Genomic DNA, 16,047 nt, shown 5'->3' on the forward strand with positions numbered 1-16,047 from the left:
ACACTTTTTGAGTATCTGTACTTTACTTAAGTATTATATTTTTCTGGCAACTAATGACTTTAACTTCACTACACTTGAAAGACAAATATCGTACTATTTACTTCACTATGTTTTCATCAAAAGTCATTTCAAAAGTCATTTCAAAAGTCATTTCTGTAGCAGCTTTGAAAGTCAGTGGAGGATTTTTTTTCTTCATTAAAAAGTGTTTGGGGTTTTTGCAGAAAACATTTCAGGAATCACTCTTGTAGGGTCACGTGAAGTTCAATGATTTCCCTGTCTTTTTTGAACACTGATCATGGCAAAATGGAAGAAAACGGATGTCAAAATATTAATTTTGTCGAATATTCACATAAACAGTGTTGATTATGTCTTAAATTAACCTAAACAGTTGGGAGAATATCAGATGTATATCAGTGTATTGGATCCGTGCATTCGACCTTAAAGTGACAGCAGCTTTGTAAAGAGCTTTGTAACTTTTATACAAGAATTTCAATTAATTAGTTAGTCATATGCTAGTATGTTGACTAGCTGTATGATCACTGACTGGCTTAACCTATGATGGCATAATGTGCATTTATACAACGATAATAAAATGATGCATTGACGTAAAAAAGGAAATTTACTTTTGATACTTAAGTACTTTTAAAAACAAATACTTCTGTACTTTTACTTAAGTAAAAGTCTTTCACTTGTAACAGAGTAATACTTGACCAGCAGTACTTTTACTTTTACTCAGTGAAGCTGTGTACTTTGTCCATCTCTGCGCGCGCAGATAGAGTGAGAGAGCAAACGCTTTAGGGAAGTTGTCGGCTTCGCTGCAGTCAAAGGACTTCACGAAATCAACAGTCACCAAAGAAGTGTATTTTTGGTTGTCAGTGCAAGAAAACCCTGTACAGCTTCCCAAAGAACCCAGGTTTATGGGACAGTGGATGGAGTTTGACATCTGGAGCAGCAACGGAGTTGTGCAAGTGTTTTTTTTTTTTTTTTTTTTTTTTCCTGCATTTTGGTGACGATGGTTTTAAACGAGATACAGTTCAACTCTCGATTTGTAGGACGTCTAATGCTGAAAGATGGCGTGGTTCCAGTGATTAAAATTCACAGTCGTATGTTGGAAGCAGGCGGTGAGTAAAACTGCTTCAAATGTCTTTGTGTTGTTAGCTATCGATTCGTTCATTCAAATGCGCTACTACTCCATCGTTTTTCTAACACAGACTAATCTGATGTGCAAAACCATTCTGCTTGCTACTGCTAACATTAAATCGCATACAATAGTTGATAAACCATGTCCTCATAAACCACGAGTAAACCCACACAAATGTTGTAAAACTTGAAACATGACAAGCCGCTAAGCAAATATAAATAACAGTACACACCATTGAGACCTGCTTTAGTCGTCGTTGCTGCTTCTCCTGTTCAATTTCAGCCTCTAGGTCTGATTCTTGATCATATATGTATGGTTAAATCTGATTGAGCTCAATGGTTTATTTAGGATAAGGTTTTTTTCTCCACGATTAAGGATGTCATAACTTTCAGCCCCTCTCAACAGAATAGCTGCACATGCTCATGGCTCTTTAGCTCCGCCCACACGACACGCCTCCATCCGCGCGTTTTTTCCGGGAAGACTCTGTACTGCCTATCTTTCTTTTATAAATATAATAAAACTAAAGATTTTTCAGAGCTATGAAGGATGCAATACTATTCTATAGTTACTCAAGATTGACTTGAGATTGTTTCTGCAAAGGGGTTTCTGAGTGTGGTTGTGCCCAAATAGTTTTTGTATCCAAATAACATTGCATTCAGAATCTGTTTGCTTAGGCATCTTCACAGCAACATTGGCCCGGCTCCCACTTCACCATTAAGAATCAAATGTTGATAAACTTACGATTTGACTACTAATCTTATGTCTCCCCTTGAGTCTCTGGTGGTTACATCCCTGAGTCTGAGCAACAAAGCAGCTCTGATAGTGACCCAAAACTGATGCCCTCTGTCTGGAGAGAGATGAAGAGAGGTTAAGAGAGGATTTAGCCACTGAGTGTCTGAACAGAGGATCTCCTCAAGGACGGCAGCATAACGGTTTCTCATGTCAGACACTCTACATTTTCAAAAGAAACATTTCACTTCACACTATATAGTGTTAAGCATGTTAACTCGCACACCCCCATCCACTACCGTGGGAAGCTGTAGGGCGAGAGTAGCCATGGTAATTAGAATTACTCCTGGCAGGAGTTTGCTGTCAGGAACGGTGCCTTACTGACCCAAGAGCTGCAGCAGCATGTCCTGCATCACACAATACCCAACCCACCCTCTGCCTTCCTGTTGGCCTGCTGCTTTGATTCCATGGGGCCATATGCAGTTAGTTTCCTAGTGTGTATATGTTCATGCCAGTGCGATTGTGTTGGACAGGCAGCCCCTCTAATGCAATTGCATTGGCTATGTGTGGTGACCCTAAGGAGAATAAAAAGATATGCCGTTCAAAACGAAGACAAAACTGTGGTTGAACATTTATGTGTGGTCAGACATTAGTGGAACATTTTCGTAGCAAATGTAATGAATGATGTGTTAGGGAAGCTATTCAAAACTCTAGCTTACAAGTTAATTATAATTCAAGTCAAGCTGCTGTTTTGAAAAAGTAGTTAGCTACATACAACAAGAGGCTCATGTCACGTCACCTTCATTTATATAGCGTTTTTTAAAATGCAGATTGTTTCGAAGCAGCTTTACAGTAATAAAAGGAAAATTAATGCAACAAAGATTTTTTTTGTCTGTACAGCAGCTCTAGAAGAAAGCCATCATCCAGCTAAAAAGGGTTAGTTCACAAAAAAATATAATGATAAAATGATAACAACAGTTCGATAAATTCTTGATATAATGCTTACGCGCTAAACGCAGTGCTGTGCATGCGTATTGCAGACCGGGCTCCTGGGTGCTGCACGCGCTGTTGTTTACAGTCAGTGGCTGACAGGCTTGGAGGATCCGAGTGAAGTGGAGCGAGAAAAATTAGCAATAGTAAATAAAATTCTGTGCTCACGACCAGCTTGGAGGACACAGATATCGTTGACAAGTTAGTTCGCTCAACTTCAGTGGTTTGGAGATATTTTAGCGATCCCATCCGACATAAAACAGAGCGACGTGCGTGGACTGGACTGCTTATCATAGGTTCACGTTCACCACATGGAATTTAGTTATTAAATTATCCTGTTTGTTCAAAGTTCTTCCATATAACATTGAGCCCAACACAGCGGAAAATCTACATTAACTACATTCACACACAGCAGGCTTATTACCTTGTTAGCTATAGTGGGTGACTTACAACAAGCTAATGTTACCAAATTATAGTCACTAAAACATCGGACTTGTACATCGCTATCATAATTGTTTGTCTTTGGTGATGTATTAATGACTCAGCATCGCCTGTATCAAAAGAGAAATAATTTCATCCGATGTTTAAAATGAATAAAATAGAATAGACAACCCTTACTGGAGATCCACAAATACTGAACTTTGCTGTCTCTCTCCTCTCCTGACTAGACCACTGTTGGTGAGGTGTTTGTGTGTGTCGGTGAGATGCATGTTGGACCAATCCAATGTGGGGCAAGAGAGAGGGGAATCAAAATGTTTCTTGTTTGCGTTTTTAGTGTTTTACATAATTAAGTAGGCTATATATAATGCAATATTGAGCGTTTTTGTTCTATTTCAGCTGCGAAAATCGTTCACAGCAGAACCGTAATGTGTCTCACAGCAACGTGTGTTACTGAACGATTCAGCGATTTAATGAATCGTTTGAATGAACGACTCATTGACTCACTCATTAAGACGACCACCTGCTGCCACCTACCGGTGGTTCAATTTCATGTTTAAACATACTTTCCAACATGTCTTATTTACCTATTCAAAACTACAATTCTCAAATTTAATGTAGTTGTAATTTTTCAGTGTAAATTATTTAATTTAATTGGTAACAGCCCTTATAGTGTCTTATTTTAATTTAATGTATTGATCAAAATTACAAATATAAAATGAAACCTGAAGCATAGCCTATATTTAATAAGATTAAGGGGAAATGCCCTTTATAAAAGGTGAAAATATCACAAATTTCAAATGACTCAATAAAAATAAAAACCACAAATATGCAGATTTAAATATGTCAAAGCTGATTGAACACTGATGAGAATATTGCTTCAGAATAAATTATATTTACAACACACACTTTTCCGGACAAGCAAATTTTTTACTTGGACAAGTGAATGAACGATTTACTTGTTCGAAGGACAAGCACATGAACATGCTTAATGTCAAGCCCTGTATAATGATATTATTGATATATAGTGTTGAGTAAAAAAATGCTGACCACAGTTTAGATTTTAATAAATAAATCTACCTCCGTTTTAATAAATTGTTCACCTGTTTGGGAAGTGTTTGTAATGTTTTGACAATAAAGGATAGTTTAAAACCACAGTGAACTGTCTGTTTTCTACATATTTCACTCAGGAGCAAAAATATGCCTTTAAACTTTAAAAAAGTTAAGATTTTACATTTATCGTGATATTTATCGATATCGACTGATATGGTAAATTATATCTTGATAATTATTTTGGGTCATATCGCCCAGCCCTACATTAATTACGGGCCTTGAAAGTACATTGCAACTAAATTGCAGTCTATGGAGGGGTCTGAGAGCTCTCGAATTTAATCTAAAATATCTTAATTTGTGTTCTGGAGATAAACAAACGTCTAACTGAGATGACATGAGGGTGAGGATATAATGACAGATGACTTTTACACAAGGGAGGCAATACGGTTTTTTTTTCTTGTTTTTTTTCCTCGAATATAAAAATATAACTGTCCAATTATATAATTTATAATTTATTCATAACCATAATTTTGCTGATATAAAAACAACATGTTTTGAATGAAAGACTGGTCTCAAGATGTGACCATATTAAAAAGGTAAATTTATACCAAATACAGCAAAAATAAATAAATAATTGACATAAAACAGTGACTGAATCTATTCATTTAAATGTCAAGAAAACTGATTCCCAAGAATAAGCTGGACTTAACAATAGACAAAGAGAACCATTGCTTATGTGTTGATTCACTACCTGAACTGTTTAGGATGAACCAATTCACTTGAATAAAATGAACTTTCAGATGCCAAATATGAGAGACAGAGGACTATTAAGATCTGATTTGATTAATTTCTTAGCTCTCACAATAAAACAGTAATGTAATGCTTAATTGCACTACACAACAACTCATAAAGCCACTTTCACACTACTGAACAATTAGTAGCACTGCTAGACACCTGTTTAAACTTACTTCATGCATCCACTAAAAAAGAGGTATTTGACATTTAGTTTCATATTTTATTATTCATTAAAAAAAAAAAAAAACGCATGCTTTTTTAATTCACTTGAGTGTCCAAATAGTTTTTGGGGCCACTGTACATGTATGTGTTTGGGCATCTGTTTTATGAGTTTTCCCAGGGTATGAGCCATATAAAACGCATGTTCTTGCTCAAAAGTTTCCTTTCTCCTTCTTCTTTTAGAGATGGATGGTGGCAGCAATTAGCAGCGAGCGGACGTGTGGCATTTGACCGTCGCGGGAGGCTTATAGTTTGATGTGTGAGTCAAAATGAGTGTAAGAGATCCCTTTATCCCTCCATCCTCCCCCGACTCCATCTCCTTTCATTACCAATCCCTCTTTTATTCGGGTCTGGATCTCATTTCCAGAAAGCAAGAAGAAAGGAACTCAAGAGAAAATCGGCCTTTCACCGTGTCTCTGCTGTTATTTTTGTTGTCCACCCGCTTCAAGCCGAGCTTTCTTCTCGTTCTCCGTTCTGATCATTTTTCTGCATCCTTCGCTTCTCCCCCTTTCTCCTCCTCTTCCTCTGGGTTTTTGATCTTTGTCATGGCACACTTCCTCCACTGATGACAAATTAAGGGGGGGAAATCACAGTGGAAAATGGATGAGAGCAACAGGGGGAATTAAGTAAATAAATAAGTTGATCTGTAAAAATAGTTTGAAGGGGGAAAACTGAGAACAAGCGCCAGAGAACAAAGTGAACACTGGTACTCAAAGCGGCTTCTTACGCTCTTGGTTGGCCACTTCAGTGCTTTTGCAAAACCCTCCCTCTTCACCACAACAAGAACAGCTCCACAATTGAAATTAACAAGCTCATATTTTTACGATTCTCTCATAGAAAGAGAAGAACACACACACACACACACACACACACACGCATCATGGTCGGTCGCCCGCTTTCCATTTTTCACATAGTCAATCACTCACTCACACACACACACACACACACACACACACACACACACACACACACACACACACACACACACACACACACACACACTCACACACATACACACACACACGCTAATGTGCAACTTGCATATTAAATGTTACTGCCAAATGATAGCAGCCAAAGCTCACACGCTCTTCCTCAAGCGGTAATCATGTATTAATTCATGCTGACACACACACACATCCACACGCCCACATGCATTTAACCAGCTCTACCACATCTTGCACGACTTTCCTCCCTTTATGTGTAAATCTCAGCGGCTGACCCCAAAATCAGCCCGTGTTTTGATGTTCCTTTTCATTCGGTTCTCTGAGTGTTGGAGAGCGGAGGCCCCACTACGAGCGCTGGCAAATCCCACAGGGACTTATCTCTCCTCCAGCCACGAGAGGAATGCCAGACACTGAGGCCTGCCCACTTTAAAGCCCACAAATGACACAGGTCGCATTGCATGAATCTGTGTATGCATATTCATGGACATGTGTCCTCAAGCACAAATGCACTGTATGCATGACACATGTCACAACTGACTGTGGTGTTGAGGTGAAGCCTCTGTATGCTTGCAATAACATGAAGATACATACAGTGCATGTTCAGATTAAATAAGCTGATTTCTGTAATTTGATTCAATTTTATATTCATTACTTTTTTGATATATAATTTCTATAACTATGTTTTCATTTTTTTAACTATGTAGCATACATATTCTTTATATAAGTAAGGGATAATCCATGGATGTGCTTTATGATTTTAATGCAGAACGTGGAGGCAAAGAACATTTACCTAGTGCATTCAAATCATTTAAAGTCATCATGAAATGAAAATTGACCCTATTTACTTTGTTAGAACAAATGAAAGGTTAATACACGGAGAGAAAAAAAAGTAGACACACCCTAGCGGCTGCAAATCTAATCTGCCCGCGAGTGTCGTCTAGCAACTCTTAATACCCTTCTGGGCTGTAAACGCCTAACTCTTGTCTAACTCCTAACTCTAACTCTTGGCCAATCACATCGTGTATAGAGTCGGTGGGCGGGGCCATAATGACGACGGCTGAGTTGCGTTTGCGTGCTTCTAGTAAACACAGAAACCGGCGGACGGCGGTCTTTCGAATCAGCTTTGACCGCGACTCTGGAAGACTTGGAGTTAAGCTTTTCTCTGAGAAAAGAACAAAGAGCGGCACTGAAGTCATTCTTAAAAAGGGAAGATGTGTTCTAAGTTTTGCTGACCAGATACAGTGAATGTTTAATCTATCAACAAGCTCCGCTTCACCTTCGTTGCTCTGGTTGGTGTAGCGCTATCCTATCGCGTGCAGAGGGAGTCTGAAAGACAACCGTTTATCCCGCCCCTCAGATTGAGCCCTGTCAATGGTGAGTTTCCAGACCAAACAACTTGATGTGGGTCTGGCTTGTCAGGCTACTGTCTTACATGACTGTGTTCCCAAACAGCAGCATCAACTCTGAAAGCAAGACAACAAGTTTATTGCGTTTCTCTGAAACGCAAATAATTTATTATATACAAAAATTATTATATAGGGTGGCTTCTCCTATGGTTCTTAGTGAATTTTTAGCTGTATTTTATCAGGAAGTGACAATTACGTTCTCTTCGATGTTTTATGCGATATTGCAATTTTGCGCATAAATTGTATTCGCAACTTTAAATGGAAACATATGCTGCGTCCTAATGTATGTTCCTTTTGTGAAGAAAAAGTACATACTTTTGAGTGTGTAGCAGAAAAGTATGCAAGCTTCGGGATACTACTTCATCATCTTTAATGGACTCTGTCGCTTAGTTACGTGTATCCCATCACCGTTTAAACTGCTGCTCTGTCAATCATCACACAGTTCAAATCCTCCACATTCAGTTTAATTTACTACTGTATCGGAGAGAAATGTAGTTACATGTTGATTTGCCATTTGTGGGTCTTTAATGCAGAGACTCTCCTCATGTGTGTGCAGTTTAGATATAATGATGCATTCAATTTAAAAGTTAATGGCCAAACGTCATTACAAAAGTTCACAGTGCTACTGCAGGTGACATATAATGTGGACAACACTGAATAAATATATTTTTGTCAGGTTAAATACTGATAGTTGGTCACTCAATCCCCTTTATCTAAACCTCTCTACTTAACCGTCGGACTCGCTCATCCATCATGTTTGTAGTTTTTTAACACTTTTTATCCGTGTTTGTAGTTCTAATCGAATCCTCCTCCAACTCGCAATGGGTTGTGGACAATATCAGCCGTTAGAGTGCGCAACGATACACACTTTGAATTCTGACTGGAAAAATTAGACCATCCGGGTATCTTTGGAATACTCTTTTCAACATATTTTCTACAATTTGGGACATACTTATTCTATTTTCGATTACTATTTAGCATGGATAGTATGCGAATTGGGACGCAGGGATAGCTATGTTTAAATCCAGAGACCGTGTCCATGCGTCGCCTGTCAGTGACGTCATATCCGCGCTTCCCTCGGTTTCCAGTTTTACTTTCGTATAAACCATGGAATCACCAAACACTTTAATATATTATGTAATGTTATTATATATTATGTATGTGTAATATAATAATTAATATGTAATTTTATTATATATTATGTTTTATTAGACAGGCGAGCAACGGTTTGGATACATTTATTATTGTTTGAATATGGAGCTAGAAATATGACAATATGATTTGAATTTGAATTGTATGAATCTGAATTATTGACAAGTGTAATCTAACAAAATTGAATATTATGTTGCATTTATAGTTCTGAATTAGAATTTTTAAAGGTTGAAAATAGAACATTTGAAATTGAACACATCTGAAATGTTTTTATGTCGAAATTGTATAGACATGTATTTTCAAACACCCAATATTTTATTCTGAATTAATAGACTGGAAAAATTGTAAAACATTATTTAGAAAAAAAGTTACCTTGTTGCCTTTATTTTGTATCAACTCAAATTTTTAATTTCAATAAACAGGCAACCAGGTTACTCACTTTTTTAAGTTAAACCAAAAATTTTTTTTACAGTGTACAGTTAACTTAAAGGAGTGAATGAAAACAGTGCGTAAAGTCGGACAGCCGTTGAGTGTACATCCGCTGTAGCTACACTCGTTATTGCATTGTGGGGTTGAATGAGTGCACTCGCACATGTCCACTATGGTTTCGGACAATGGTTGTCCCCTCAAATATTGTCCTATTTGAGGGTATAGGGGGCGGTCTGGGATTCAGCCCAGGTCTGTTCAACAAAATAATAGTCTTATAGCAGTAGTAGGCTACCGCTTCTAAAACTGTACAGGACAGGTCCTAGATCGGGCTTTCTTTGCAACTTAACGTGTTTCACAGAAAATGAGTGAAATGTGTATCCGATAAATGAAATATTAATCAGCACCCGACATGTTTTATTTAATTGTGCGGAAAAGTACCGGCACCTTCTCCATTTTTCTTGTTGTTACACGAGTCAGGTCTCGCTACTCGCTTGTCATTGATCAGCTCTCAAAAGTCACTTGACGAAGGGCATTTTAATCAGAAAAGTTAAAACTTTTTTCAACTTGCAGATGCGCTGAGCTGCAGAAAAAAACGTCGGTGTCGGTGTTTAAAAAAGTGCTCACGACTTTTTAGAAAACACGGTTTATGGTAAACACGGTTTACAATCACAGGATTATAGTTTTAGAATAGATTATAGCTTTAGAAAAGACATCAAGTGTGAACACGGCCTTAAGCATGTACGTATGGGCTGCACAAAATGTAGTAGCATTGGTCCCATCCAGTGAGTGAAAGGTCGTGTTACCATGATTTACACGTTCATGATGACAGGGCAACAGGCGGCGTCTACTGTTATCAAAAAGCCTGCGATTTCAGGCGGCCTCCTCCCTCCATCTCTGCCAGGGGAAGACAGCAACGTTGTTTACCCACGCAGCCATGCCCGCCTCATCCGGCTCCCAAAAGATAAATAAGAAGGGCAAAAGCCAACAAGAGGAAGCAGAAAGGGCCCTTTGTGGCCAAGAGCGAGGTCCCTTTCAAGCTGTTTTCCCACAGCGCCGAGCCCCCGATAGAGGGCCTGACTGCGGTAACTCTCGCTGGTGCCGGGGCCCAGACGGGCCGGGTAGGCCTCACTAGGCCACAAGCAGCCATTGTCTGTCGCCACAGAAACCAGCGTCTTCATGTCAGACATGTTTTTCTGTTTGTTTTCTTTTTTTGTCTTTAATGTGGCCAGGGGAATGTTTCCTCCCCTTCTCCCCCCAACCCATCCACATTTCTTTCCCTTTTTTCTTCTCCTTCCAAATGTTGTCCTCCTCCCTCTCGTTCTTGCTCCATCTCTCTTTATTTCTCCAAAAGATTGTCATTTGTAAAGCTCTTGAGCGGTAGGCAGGCCCTATCTTTGTCATGGTGTTGTGGCCTGCCTCTCTCTCATTTTTTTTATCTTACTTTATGAGGTTTTGGCACAAGCTCATACTTTTTCTGACTTGAAAAAGGGGGAAAAAACACTCAAAAACAACAAAACCTATCCCCAAAGAATTCCGTCGTTCCCACGCTAAGCCAATTTTCTCCTCAAGATTAAACAAGCTCCAACAACAGAAGGAAAAGGAGAAAGTGGAGAAAAGAGAGAAGATCTGGTTATGATTCGAGACTCTAAACTAAGAGAGGATGCCCCACAGACATCGAATGAGAAAAACAAATCTGTAAAAAAAGAGAAGTGTTTCTATTTTTAAGAGTCTAAAGAATGTCACTGTGTGCCATGACTCAAAGGATTTGCAGCTCCATGGTAATCAGTTCATTCTGACTGAGATCGTCAACCACATCACACGCACTACGCCATCTTTTATGAGCTGGGCAAGAGGAGGGGAAGAAACGAAAGTCAGAATAATTTATTTCGCGCTCGTAGCCAGTGCCACAGCATTGTTTTGGCAATGTTACTCCAAATGCTCTTCGGTATTCGCTTGCAACCACTGTTTATCTTAAAATGGATGTTTTATGTAGCTGAAATATCTTCTTGGTTTTGTGTTTAAATTTTCAAGTAATTTACAACTCAGAGGTGAATTCACTAAACAGTTTTCTATACACAACAACAATGTACTAAAGACAGAAACATTTTTCCTTGCATTTTTCACATACAGATATCACCATTGTCAAAACGATCCCTGTTCAGCAAAAACAGCAAAAAACTATTAAAAACGCTGTATTATGCTGGCAGGCCTGTAGTTGGCGACTTTCACTTTTTAAAGAAACGCTATGTGCCTATAGACTGAACATGTAATTGGCATTCACATGATGTCACTGGTTTCACAAACTCATGTTGCTGTAGTTTACATGTAAACCAATAACGATATTGTTTTCAAAAACCTGCACTTGAAACCCGTTTTCAAAAGTTTGTATTTTCAGGCCCCCAAAACATCTTTGTTGTGTAAATGAATGGCAAAAATGCATAAAAAGTTTGATATTTTTAGTTCAGAAAAGTGTAAACGGCCTCTTTTTTTTCTTCCTACAGTCGCAATCCATTTAAACGTAAATGCTAAATTAGGTGAAATTTTAAACATTTTGGCGAATTAGTATGTTTCCTTCATGTTTCCTCTTCAAAAAATAATGTCCATACAAATCACATTGCATGAATTCATATGAATTTGCCACTTTGTAAAATAGTTTCTTTCTCATGAGATCAGGTTGGTATAGAAGCTTGAATTTCACTACAGAATAATAAAACAAAAGGTAATGATGACTTTTTATCTCACATTTCAGACTTTTTCTCGCAATTCTGACTTTTTAACTCGCAATTCTGACTTTATAACGAGCAATTCTGACTTTATAACTCTCAATTCTGACTTTATATCATACAATTCTGACTTTATAACTCGCAATTCTGACTTTATATCATGCAATTCTGACTTTATAACTCGCAATTCTGACTTTATAACTCGCAATTCTGACTTTATAACTAGCAATTCTGACTTTATAACTCGCAATTCTGACTTTATATCATGCAATTCTGACTTTTTAACTCGCAATTCTGACTTTATAACTAGCAATTCTGACTTTATAACTAGCAATTCTGACTTTATAACTAGCAATTCTGATTTTATAACTCGAAATTCTGACTTTATATCATACAATTCTGACTTTATAACTAGCAATTCTGACTTTATATCATGCAATTCTGACTTTATAACTCGTAATTCTGATTTTATAACTCGAAATTCTGACTTTATATCATACAATTCTGACTTTATAACTAGCAATTCTGACTTTATATCATGCAATTCTGACTTTATAACTCGCAATTCTGACTTTATATCATACAATTCTGACTTTATAACTAGCAATTCTGACTTTATATCATGCAATTCTGACTTTATAACTCGCAATTCTGATTTTATAACTCGAAATTCTGACTTTATAACTCGCAATTCTGACTTTATAACTCGCAATTCTGACTTTATATCACGCAATTCTGACTTTATATCACGCAATTCTGACTTCATATCATGCAATTCTGACTTTATATCACGCAATTCTGACTTTATATCACGCAATTCTGATTTTATATCATACAATTCTGACTTTATAACTAGCAATTCTGACTTTATATCATGCAATTCTGACTTTATAACTCGCAATTCTGACTTTATAACTCACGATTCTGACTTTATAACTCGCAATTCTGACTTTATAACTCGCAATTCTGACTTTGTATCATGCAATTCTGACTTTATAACTCGCAATTCTGACTTTATAACTCGCAATTCTGACTTTATAACTCGCAATTCTGACTTTATAACTCGCAATTCTGACTTTATAACTCGCAATTCTGACTTTATAACTCGCAATTCTGACTTTATAACTCGCAATTCTGACTTTATATCACGCAATTCTGACTTTATATCACGCAATTCTGACTTTATAACTCGCAATTCTGACTTTATAACTCGCAATTCTGATTTTATAACTCGAAATTCTGACTTTATAACTCGCAATTCTGACTTTATAACTCGCAATTCTGACTTTATATCACGCAATTCTGACTTTATATCACGCAATTCTGACTTCATATCATGCAATTCTGACTTTATATCACGCAATTCTGACTTTATATCACGCAATTCTGACTTTATATCATACAATTCTGACTTTATAACTAGCAATTCTGACTTTATATCATGCAATTCTGACTTTATAACTCGCAATTCTGACTTTATAACTCACGATTCTGACTTTATAACTCGCAATTCTGACTTTATATCACGCAATTCTGACTTTATAACTCGCAATTCTGACTTTATAACTCGCAATTCTGACTTTATAACTCGCAATTCTGACTTTGTATCATGCAATTCTGACTTTATAACTCGCAATTCTGACTTTATAACTCGCAATTCTGACTTTATAACTCGCAATTCTGACTTTATAACTCGCAATTCTGACTTTATAACTAGCAATTCTGACTTTATATCATGCAATTCTGACTTTATAACTCGCAATTCTGATTTTATAACTCGAAATTCTGACTTTATATCATACAATTCTGACTTTATAACTCGCAATTCTGACTTTATAACTCGCAATTCTGACTTTATAACTCGCAATTCTGACTTTATAACTCGCAATTCTGACTTTATATCACGCAATTCTGACTTTATATCACGCAATTCTGACTTTATAACTCGCAATTCTGACTTTATAACTCGCAATTCTGACTTTATAACTCGCAATTCTGACTTTATAACTAGCAATTCTGACTTTATAACTAGCAATTCTGACTTTATATCATGCAATTCTGACTTTATAACTAGCAATTCTGACTTTATAACTCACAGTTCTGACTTTTTATCATGCAATTCTGACTTTATAACTCGCAATTCTGACAGTGACTTGTTAACAGTGACTTGCTGCCACCTACTGCTGGTTTTAATTTCACATTAAAAGTATCTTCATGTTTATAATAATTTCAGATATCATTATTCAATGTTTTATGTTTAAAACAAACATTATTTACAAACATTATCAAAACATTATTTATGCATTTGTAACTTCATATTATTAGCTGCATCTAAATGCCATATCAAATACAGCTTCTGTGTTTCCTCTCCATTGCAAAGATGAATTTTGTTATTTAATTTGATTGGTAACGGCCCTACTGTGTCTTATTATTATAATTAAATTTGATTAAATTGTGAAATTGACATAAAAGATGATACATGCAAACAACTTAAAAAATACAATAATAAAAGGTAAAAAAAAATGCTCATAAAAAGGTAAAAACATCAATTGAAGCATATTGGAAAAAAATATTTCTGTCACTGCTGTGAACAGACCACCACATAGAATATGAAGAATATCAAAAACTTTTTGAGTCAGCTTTCCACAGCAGTCCTAAGCCTGCCAAGGTACCATTACAATAATACACTCAGAAAAAATATTGCGTAATTATCATTATCAATAAAATCCTAGAAAATATTGATAAGTTTTTGTCAATATATTGCACACCCCTAATCAAAATTCATCAAAGTAGTATTGTCCAATGTTGAAAGTTGAGACATCCCACATAAAAGGTTGGTCTACTGGGGACAGATTTGGCATTATGCAGGCATTTTGCTCATTCCTAAGTTTTGATCATTCATACTTATCACTTAGTTCGTATTGTAATATTAATCATTATTGTTCTATTAATGATCAGCCAAGTTTACTATATGATGGTGGTCCTACAGTGTGTCATGGGTGTGTAGTGCAGCAGAGATGAGGAGATCTAGCCTGGATGCCAGCCGAACTCAGCCCCGCACACACATTTTTTAGGTTGGGCGGTTCGGTCTGGCATCGATCCATAGAGGAGTAATTATCTCCCAACAGAAACTGTTCGGACCAATTAAATCATCAGGGCGGGCTTTAGACGATGATGGACAGATGATAAACAGTAACGTAATCATCACGTCATCAAAGGGGCTTGGATTATATTAGTTTGAATCCTAAACGGAGAGCTTGTTTGTATCTGCATTCACCTTCACAATTTCTCTCAAAAATGATCATCTTGAGTAAGTACTCTGTGTATCATTAAATTATTTTATTTTTTTACAACACCAGCAAAGATCGTTTATTCCAGTGTGCGTGCAGACAGGGTTGCCAAGATTTTACAACAAAACCAGCCAACTACTAGCCCTAAACAATAGCTTCTCGGGGGGGTTCTCCGGGAAAAAATGGTATTTGGGGGGTAAAATGTGTGTTATTTTGGCAAGGTTGCCTGCTAAAATTCGCACTCATGGGTCTATATCACATAATAGTCGCTTCAACACGCGGACATAGAAAACAACCCACAGAAAAAAACATGGACTTGGCAACACAGTGCAGTTGAGCTCTGTTGACATTTGACAATGCGTCGTCGCTTCATTGCTCTGATTGGTTGTAGGTCTATCCAATTGATGTCTTTCCTGGTTCGGTTGAAACACGCCCCATAATCACAGCCCAATGGAGCAGTATCAGGCTCATATTCTGACTAGAATTGAGTATGACCATGTCAGGCTAGAGGAGATCCAGAACTTCCAAACAGATAGGCTTTTATTTTAAGAAACACTGAACAGAACACCAAACACCAAATCAGACTTAAGACTAGAAACAGGAGTGACTACACAAGAGGAACTTAAATAGCAAACAGAAACAAGATAATTAACAAGACACAGCTGAACTAAACTAATGAGGGAAACCATGGTGACAAACAAGTGGCGGGAAACAGAGACAAAAGAGCATGTGGGCAGT

Source organism: Pseudorasbora parva, chromosome 19 (genome assembly GCF_024679245.1).
Source record: "Pseudorasbora parva isolate DD20220531a chromosome 19, ASM2467924v1, whole genome shotgun sequence".
Taxonomy (NCBI): domain Eukaryota; kingdom Metazoa; phylum Chordata; class Actinopteri; order Cypriniformes; family Gobionidae; genus Pseudorasbora; species Pseudorasbora parva.